This window comes from Alligator mississippiensis, chromosome 5 (genome assembly GCF_030867095.1).
Source record: "Alligator mississippiensis isolate rAllMis1 chromosome 5, rAllMis1, whole genome shotgun sequence".
In the NCBI taxonomy this organism is placed as follows: Eukaryota; Metazoa; Chordata; order Crocodylia; family Alligatoridae; genus Alligator; species Alligator mississippiensis.
In genome coordinates this window covers 164013353-164022140 of record NC_081828.1, presented here as the reverse complement: position 1 = coordinate 164022140, position 8788 = coordinate 164013353, and the positions used below count along the sequence as shown (strand labels likewise).

The window sequence follows — 8788 nt, the reverse complement described above, 5'->3', positions numbered from 1 at the left end:
TCTAATCCTGTGTGTTCAGGATTAGGATTCTTCTCACTCCTTTGATATAGAAAATAACATAAGATATTTGCACAAAGGATGCAAGACCTTAGTGATCAAATTCTTTAGTCAGATGCATAAACACAATTTCCACTGAAATTAATGAAGTATTTGAAAGCAGAATTTGGGCCCAAATTAAAATTTTAATAAATATAACTGAAAGTTACATATTCCCATATTCTTTACCTCTCAGTGCACTAACTGTTCTTTGGGCATAACCATCTTATTAGAAAACAGGAATGGGAAGCTTTTCTCTGGTGACCTGCAGATTTAATGCCTGGGTGTCAGGAGAAGGACAAGTTCTTAATGTTCTAGATCTACATTCAGGGACAGTACAATCCTCAAATATCAAGTCCCAGCTTCTTAAAAGATGACTTTAAATATGGCATTCCACATTTCTTTCTTTCTTAGCAAGCTCAAGATAACAGTTCCTCAATTAACGAAAAAGAAAAAGTGGGGGAAAAGTTTATTTTTCTTCCTAATTATCTGCACTTCTAATACAGCCTTAGATCTGAAAGTCATGCATTAGTCTTTCTGCTTCATGCATCTTCATCTGTCATAATGATTGGGCAATCAGTGATCTAGTTAATGTTTTGGCTGATCAAGTTCCTGGAAAAAAGTAAACACAATGTAGAATAAAATTAACGTATTAATTATTTTATCATAATACACCTATCCAAAATTCTGTTCACATTATTAATCAATAAATCCAGATGCATTGGATCAATATAAAAAATAAACAGAGCTCTGTAAAGCTCATCATTTTTTATCCTACACTATCCTATAATTAGACCTATATCAAAAAAAGCAAAATAACCCTTCAAAACCATATAAACTGAGAATTAACATTACACCTGTCACTATATTTAACTCTATCTCCCTTCTAGGAAACACCTAAGGAACAAGTTTATCTTGAAGCATTAACCTGGAATGTAGCCTGGGGAATTGCATTCCAGAGCTGAGCCCTTCATTAAGAATGACCTGACACTAATGCCATTCTGTTTAAAACAAGGGAGAGGTAACTTGGAATCATTAGCTGAATACAGCCTCCCCAGTAGCACATAGTGAAAGACAGTCTCTCAGCCATGGACAAAACATTTGGGAATGTACAGGTCAAAACCAATGTCTTAGGGTGTGGACAGATGTAGCACTTACAACTTTTTAAATATGCTTTAACCCACCAGGACTAGGGACAGAAATTACACATAAATCAGTATAGGTGATCAGAAACCAGTTAAACCCACAACACAACAAAAGTTCAGTGCACATAGACTGGTTTCAAAATGGAGGAAACCAGTTTAAGATAGACCTGGATGGATGCAGTATTAGACTTAACTGATTTAAGTTAAACTGATCTATGGAACTTCTGTCCCAGATCCCCTCTCGACCCAAGTTAACCCCCAGGTCCCCAGCATCCCAGGATGCTTTGAACCTTCCCTGTAAACCCCTCCTCGCAGGGTGGTCCGCTAGAACATGGCTCACACCCTGCTGCTCTAGGCCAGCACCTATCTGGCCCCACCTCCTGGCTGTAACAATGCTCCCACAGGTGGGAGTGGGGAGCAGTCCTCTGGCTGGTGCCCCCACCCGTAGCCAGGCATCTTCCTACATAGGTGGAGCCCCTGCCTTGGGGGGCTTTCCCTGCTCTGGGGTTCCCCAGCCTGGGGGCTACCCAGCCCTAGGGAGCCGAGGGGAATCCACCTCTTGCACCTGTGCAGGCAGAGCCAAGCAGTGGCCCACTGCACCGGGGAGGGGAAAGGGTGGGATTACCCTTGGCTCCCTGGGGCAGAGCAGTTGCAGGCTGGGGGACCCCGGGCCAAGGGGTAGCTGCCCCAGGCAGGAACTCCCCTATGCCCCCATGCCTGATTGCATGAGCAGGAACCTTGTCCAGGGACTCCTCTCCCCTCCCACCTGTTGGGGTAGAGCCCAGCGGCACCAGAGAGGGGGCGGGGGATTCCCCTTGGCTTCCCACAGCAGGGCAGATCAGGGTTTGGGGAGACTCCAGGCCAGGCCAGGGGAAGCCCCCTGAGGCAGAGGCTCCCCTCACATCGGCTGGTACCTGGACAGACTCCCCCCACATCAGCTGGTACCTCTGCCTCAGGGGAATGCCACCAATTCCCTGCAGGGGGACAGCAGAGGGTTGGTGCCATGTGCTGGGCAGCCAATTGGGGATGGCCCTGCTTGGCTGAGCTACCAATTGGCAGCAGGCTGGGATGTATGCTCTAGCACCTCCCAGCTTCTGGCCTGGGCCAGTGCAAGCATCTGGCTGCCTTTCCCAAGTGAAAAGTGAGTGTCAGTTCCATTTGCTGTTGGTACAATCTATGCAGCTTGGAGAAACCTGTGAATATTGAATCAATTCCACTTTGGACTTCTTGACTGTCTGTACTTAGCCAAGAGTCTAGATGTACAGACCACTTCAGACCAGTTTAAACTTCCTAGAATATTACAAAACCATTCAGGTACTATTCTAAGCTGTTCCTCCATGAACTGGTTCAGTGTTATGTGTGGACACAGAGCATTTCATACCTGGTGTCCACTCAGTCCTCCAGACATCCCAAACTGCACTGCTTCTCACACTTCCACACCCAAGCAATGGGGCTGCTCTGGGATTTAACCAGCACTTTACTGCCTAAAGAGTTATTGGCTTCAGAGACCACCATCACAGGGGTGGGGAAGTAGAAATCCTTTTCATCCATTTTAGTGCCCTGCTAAAATGCTTGAGGGTAAGAGGGTAGCCAGGTTCTGGGAGTGGGAGGTCCTCCTCCTTGTGGCAGGTGTATGGTTGTGCCTGTAGCAGTAAACACTTGTCAAATGCTGGGTGACTGTGGGGGAAATAGATCCATTGCACAATAGACAGGTACTTAATAGAATAGAATAGCTGTCAATTCCATGCTCAGTAGGATTGTGTACATTTCGCCGTATGGCGACATTATTACTGTGCCGTGTTTTAGTATTTCCTTTAGGAAGTACTAAACCACGGCACAGTACCTGCCCATATTGTGCCATACAGGCAGTGCACATGAAGATTTCCTGCTATGTTGCTGTAGTGGCACACTATAAGCAGGGAGGGCACTGCTACAGTGATGTAGCTAGTGATCATGTGTAGACTCACGTGATCGCTTTGTTGCCATAGCATGCTGCACGGTGATGTAGTGCATCACTATGTCACCATAGGGCACCGTGTAGATGTGCCCAGTGTGAAATAAATTAGTCCATTACCTGTTAACTGTTCCTCTTGCAACCAGCCCTACAGGACAGGTTCCACATTGCACACACATCTCTATGCAATTGCTGACAATGCAAAGTACTTGAGTGCTTGGCAAAGCAGAGGACTTCTTGTAGGGGAGGGTCCCAAAGCACCCAGTCCTCAAGGAACCACAAGCAGGACTCCAGACAGTCTCCAAGCCCCAGGCAATCCCTCTACTCCAACCTCTGCCCCACTCCAGGTCTTTCTTCTCCTCTAGAGGAATCCTGGGTAAATTCCAGGCACTGACTCCTGGAAGGCATGATGTTCTGAGTACTTGATCACCCCCTGGTGGCATTCTGGCAGCAACACAATTCTAAAAGGTAAGGGCTCTACTTAGAACCATTAGTACTAGTGTAAAGGTGTTCATTTCAGTGCAGGGACAAATTGTGAAATGGTTCCCAATCAGTGACAGTTTGGAACGGTTCATGTTTTACCTCTGTCTTTGCCCTTAAGCTGCACTGGTTAATGAACTGGCAATCAGTGCATGCCATGGAACCGTTTACTCTGTGAACGAAGCACAGTTTAAGGAGGTTGCTGTGTTCTCCACTTTGTGGAAATTCCAAATGGTTGTAGCCCCAAGTACAGCACAACAGTCTACAAGTAAGGAAAGTAGGGCTAGTGTGACAAGGTCTGCAGTTGTTGTCAAGCATAACTGAAAAGAGACCTCTTCACAATTCTTACTGTTTGAATATCCAGGAATATCTGGGATCCAACAAGGTCTCCAGGTTGTTGACCTTAGTGGAAATGGGCTCAAAGGAGCTGAAATAGTCTCCGCTGCTTCTTCCAATTACTTCATTTTTACCTATACTTTGTCCCAATGAGTTCTCAACCAAACCCTGATCTATTTTGCACAATAGTGGGTCAGTAAACCACAAAAGTGAAATAAAGGTATTGCTCTGAGGACTACTTACCTACAGAAAACACTGTAATCAACTACAAGCATCCTTCCTGAATACATCATGGTCACACTGAAAGAGGGTGACAAAAATAATACCGTGCAGGAGAGACCCTTGATGGAAGAAAAATACTCAATACTGTCCTCTGGGATCATCTTTTAAACAGCAAATTATTACCAAAGATTATATTTTCATTAACTAAAATTAAGTATAAGAGCTCTGCTGAAGCATCAATGAAACAGCAATGTGTACAGTTAGAATCAAGCAGCCATAGCTTTCACAGTGTCTGTTAAACAAATGTGCTATTTCATCCTTACTTTGTGTGGTACACACTACTTGAACTTTTTTGAGTCATTTTATTCCACCAAAATATGCACATATACACACAGATACAGTTTCAAACTTTTGGTTTAGCTGTCAGCCTAATAAGTGCGATTCCTAGAAGATCTAAAGTTTGGTTTGGATAATGAGTACATTCAACACATTTGTCAGGATTTACCTAAAATGTAGCACCATTACTAAAGCTAGATAGTGTGTGGGATTTCTCTTTTTGCAGTAGCTTTCAAGATTTCAAGATTTGTTTTCACTCCAAGTTGAAACAGAATCCCTTAATTTCAAAATTCTCTGTGAAAAAAATATTTGAAAAAAAGAATCATTGCAAATTGAGCAAAATGTTCTAATTCAATGTTGACTTTTTAAAAATTTGTATTGTAATACTGTGGCATCTTGCCTGGAGCAGAATTACTCATACCTTGGTTTTGGCATTAGTATTTAAAGGGTTACTTAATAAATAGACTTACAACCTATCTCTGTATGCCTTTAAGCAAATATAAATGGTACTTGCTTGGCCACAAGGTTTTAAATAGTCCCACCCGATGCCTGAGGTAGAGTGGAGTTTCAGTCATTAAGTAAATACATCATACATTACCTCACAGTATACCTTCAAAATACATTACCATTTAGCATTAAAAGATAGTTTAGCTGTATGTAGTTTCAAAACAGCTTAGCAAGCAATTCAGAGGAAATGCACAGTGTTTCTAGCCAAGGCATTCAGTTATAAGGAATTATACTAAATTTTCTTGCATAAAAAAGCATTGTTTCTCCCAAAACCATACAAGGGAATTGGGATGTACATTATATGGGAGAAATATGGATCCCAAGGGGTCTGGAGATTTGGCAGGGTAAGGAGCCACGGCAATTAATGATACAACTGCTCCCCTGCCACCAAATCTCCAGATCCTGGAGCAGCACTGTTCGGGGTGGGTGCTGTAGGGCCACAGTACCCACCTGCCCAATGCTTTATTGGGATGAGCTGTGGGGAATAATTGGATGGTCGTGTCACTACACAGCCTTTGATGTTCTTTTCTCATCTGCCACGTCTTGATGTCTCTCTTTAATTATTGGGAATTGGATATAGGCTGAGTGACAATCTTACCCGCTCACTCTGGGGGTTTTCTTCATGGGGCTCCTCCTTCCCTTCCTTACCACATCCCAGCAGATGATTCATGCCTGCGTCTTGATCTTGTATAGACCAGTTCGCTGCTTGCTGTACCTCACTGGCTCACTGAAATGGAGAAGTGCCTAAGTTCAAATCAATCTCCCTAGGCTCTTTAGGGCCATGACATAAGTCAGTTCCTTACAGGTTTATAGAACAAGGCCCTTAGATCAGTCCGTGCAAGAGTCTATACCATAGTTAGCTTAACTGAATGTCTCCCCGGTGTATGGGTTAGTCAATTTGTATCAGACCTTTTAAGACCCAGAAAATAATCAATTTAAATCCATTTGTCCCTGGGTACATGGGCAATCCATTTATATCAGTCCATTCAAGACCTACAGCATGATCTATTCATATCAACTTCTCCACCTTATATTAATCCATGTAAAATTCAGAGAATGATCAACTTAAATCAATTTTCCCCCTTTGCATGGGTCAAACCAATGGTATTGGTCCCCTTAAGATCTAGAGACTGATCAATTTAAATCAATTTCCCCACAGTGCGAGGGGAAACTCAACTCATATGAATCCATTCTAAGATCCAAAGAATGATCAACTGACATGAACTTCTCCACATTGTATAGATCAATCTACTTGTATCCATTTTAAGGTCCCAAGAATGATTAAATGAAATCAGTTTCCCCATGGCATACAGGTCACTCAACTCATTCAGTCCATTTTAAGATTGAGAGAAGGATTAACTGAAATAATTTTTTCTGGGGTTGTTACCCAGCCTTAGAACGTGTAGGTCAGGGTCCACATGTCTTCCCACTCCCTGGAGAGAAGCTTTCACTCTTGCTACCTCCTCAGTACATCCATTGGGAAACCCCATTTCATCAACAACCAAAAAGGTGGGGAAAAAGAAGAAAAAGAAAAACTTTGACATCCATGTGGTGGCTGTTTCCTCACTCTCTCTCTCTCTCCCCAATGTATCTGGGCTTCTATCTTCACTGCCTAGATGTTTTGCTTCGCTCCCCAGTGTGTCATGACCCAAGTTCAGCTGGTGGTCCTCCAACCACCCTGGTCCATGGATCTGGCTGCTTCTTCCCCATTGTCTGTGGGGAGATGATGGCTAAAAAAACCTCTGGCTTCATTTCCCTGTACTGGCTGTTCATCAATCAGCTGCCCCTTCCTGGGGGTGGAAATACCTGTTTTGGTGCTCCCTCCACCAATCCAGAGGAAGCACATGCTCCAAAACCGTATCTGCACACTCTCCACACTGGGTCAGCTTCTCTCCACACCTGAGGTAAATATTTCCTCCTGTCCCCCTCTCTTCCCCTCACAAACACCCCCTCCAACCAGAGGACATAGCCTTACTTGCCGGATGAGGTCAGGCCACAGCTGGACTTGGCACATGGCCCAGACCTGGCACGCCAGAGTGGGCAAGCACATGGGCTTGGTTCATGGCTGAGCTTGGCACAATAGCCTAGAGCCAGTGTGTGGCTCTAGATCTGATGCATTTGATCAGTTACTTACCCAAACTCCAAAGTATATTTTTCTTTAAGCTGTCAAAAAAGGGTACATATTATATTTAGGAGCATGTTATAGTCAAGCAAATAAGGTAATTAGTTGTTTCTGCAAAATTAAACATTGTTAATGACCCAAACTTCAATGGCATAATCATGAAAAACTAATTAACATTCATTTGTGACCTACATACCAAACCTTGTCATTTTGCCATTCTCCAGGCTACAGAAACATCTTTTACTGAAAATATTTAGCAATGGGTGGCTATGATGTCAGTTCCATTCATTTGCTTTAAACAATATATAAAAGCAAGTATTTTACAGACATGACAAATCTACTGGTGTAAATTTGGAAGGCAAATGTTAGAATGTTCTGTTTGTTCATTTTGTTTGTTCATTTCTGCCCTTCTTCAGCTCCATAGTTTTTCTCCTTTTGTCCTCTTAGTCCTGGGGGGCAAAATGTTGGAATAGTATTAGTACTTTACAGGGTTTTTTTAAAAGAAAAAAGATATCCTTCCACGAAAATGGCATTCAAATGTGACTTACATAGTTGCCAACATCTGAATGTCACTTTCCAGGGCCAACACTCCAAATAAACTGTGATTCTGGCAAAAATATCAGGCTATTAGGATAGTGTTCCCCTCTTCTGTGTCTCAGTTCTACATCCTCCTGTCTGCCTGAATGGAGGGGGACCATAATATTCAAATTTAACCAGGTTGCTTGTATTGGAAGCTGCTAAGACAGAGCATCAGTAAGTTAGTTCTGCACACTTCCTACCAACTGCCTTGCTTCTTTCTCTCATTTATTTTCTAGACAAAAGGCTGCATATGAGTGGGAGTAACTTCCTCTAATAATTCTTCCCCCTCTTACCTTTTTTAATCCCCAAATCTGGCAGACTAGATTGACCGCTCAGCACTTTCCTGTCTCCCCAGCTGGTCTCAACACAGACATTAGTACTTACAGAAAGAAAGGGGAAGAGGGAGGTGTTTGAGAGAGGAATCTGGCAGAATTCCACTTTGCACACTGGATTCTTGTGACAGGAAGATAATATGACAGAGGAACAATCTGAGTGCAGCATCTGAGATACTTACCAAGACTGTGAATACATGGATGGGATTACTTCTGGTTATGTCAAAAATGTTGGCAGATGTTAAATTGCCATGTGCTCTTTACAATATTTATTAATACTACCTACTACCATTTCTGTGGTAATGTTTTTCCAGGAGGCATACATTTCACTTTTGTAGATATTACAAAGTCCAGGGTTATTCCTGTTTTAGACATATAGAGAATATCTCTGAGGCCTGCAATGCCTCTAATACCTAAATAAACTTTTCAAGTGTGCCCATTATGTCCACTATACTGTCTGCTTTTTATCTGTACCATATAGTATTCACATATTTGAAATTGTGAATGAAACAAACAAGTTGTACTCCTTCTGAAAAAAAAACCCATGAGCATCAAATAAAATGTCCTTCTCATCAAACACAAAAAGCATGACTTACGTTTTGAACAAACCTGCAAGCAATTCATGTTAACTCCCAGTATCATTATAAGATCTGCTAAAAAAATGAGTTACTGGAATTAATTTATTCAATAAGTATTTAATAATGACCGTGTTCTTAAATACAAGAAGAGTGGTCAGTTA

The 8788-nt window shown here is 42.6% G+C and overlaps 1 long non-coding RNA gene across 1 annotated transcript; it reads right to left on the bottom strand.

The window, feature by feature from the left end:
• Positions 1 to 220: 220 nt before the first annotated feature.
• On the bottom strand, positions 221 to 6904 carry LOC132250669 (uncharacterized). The gene is made up of 3 exons (XR_009462274.1): positions 5615 to 6904; positions 4679 to 4803; positions 221 to 648 (listed from the first exon to the last, which is right to left on the bottom strand). It is a non-coding gene; the product is annotated as an uncharacterized LOC132250669 (long non-coding RNA).
• Between the last annotated feature and the right edge of the window lie 1884 nt (positions 6905 to 8788).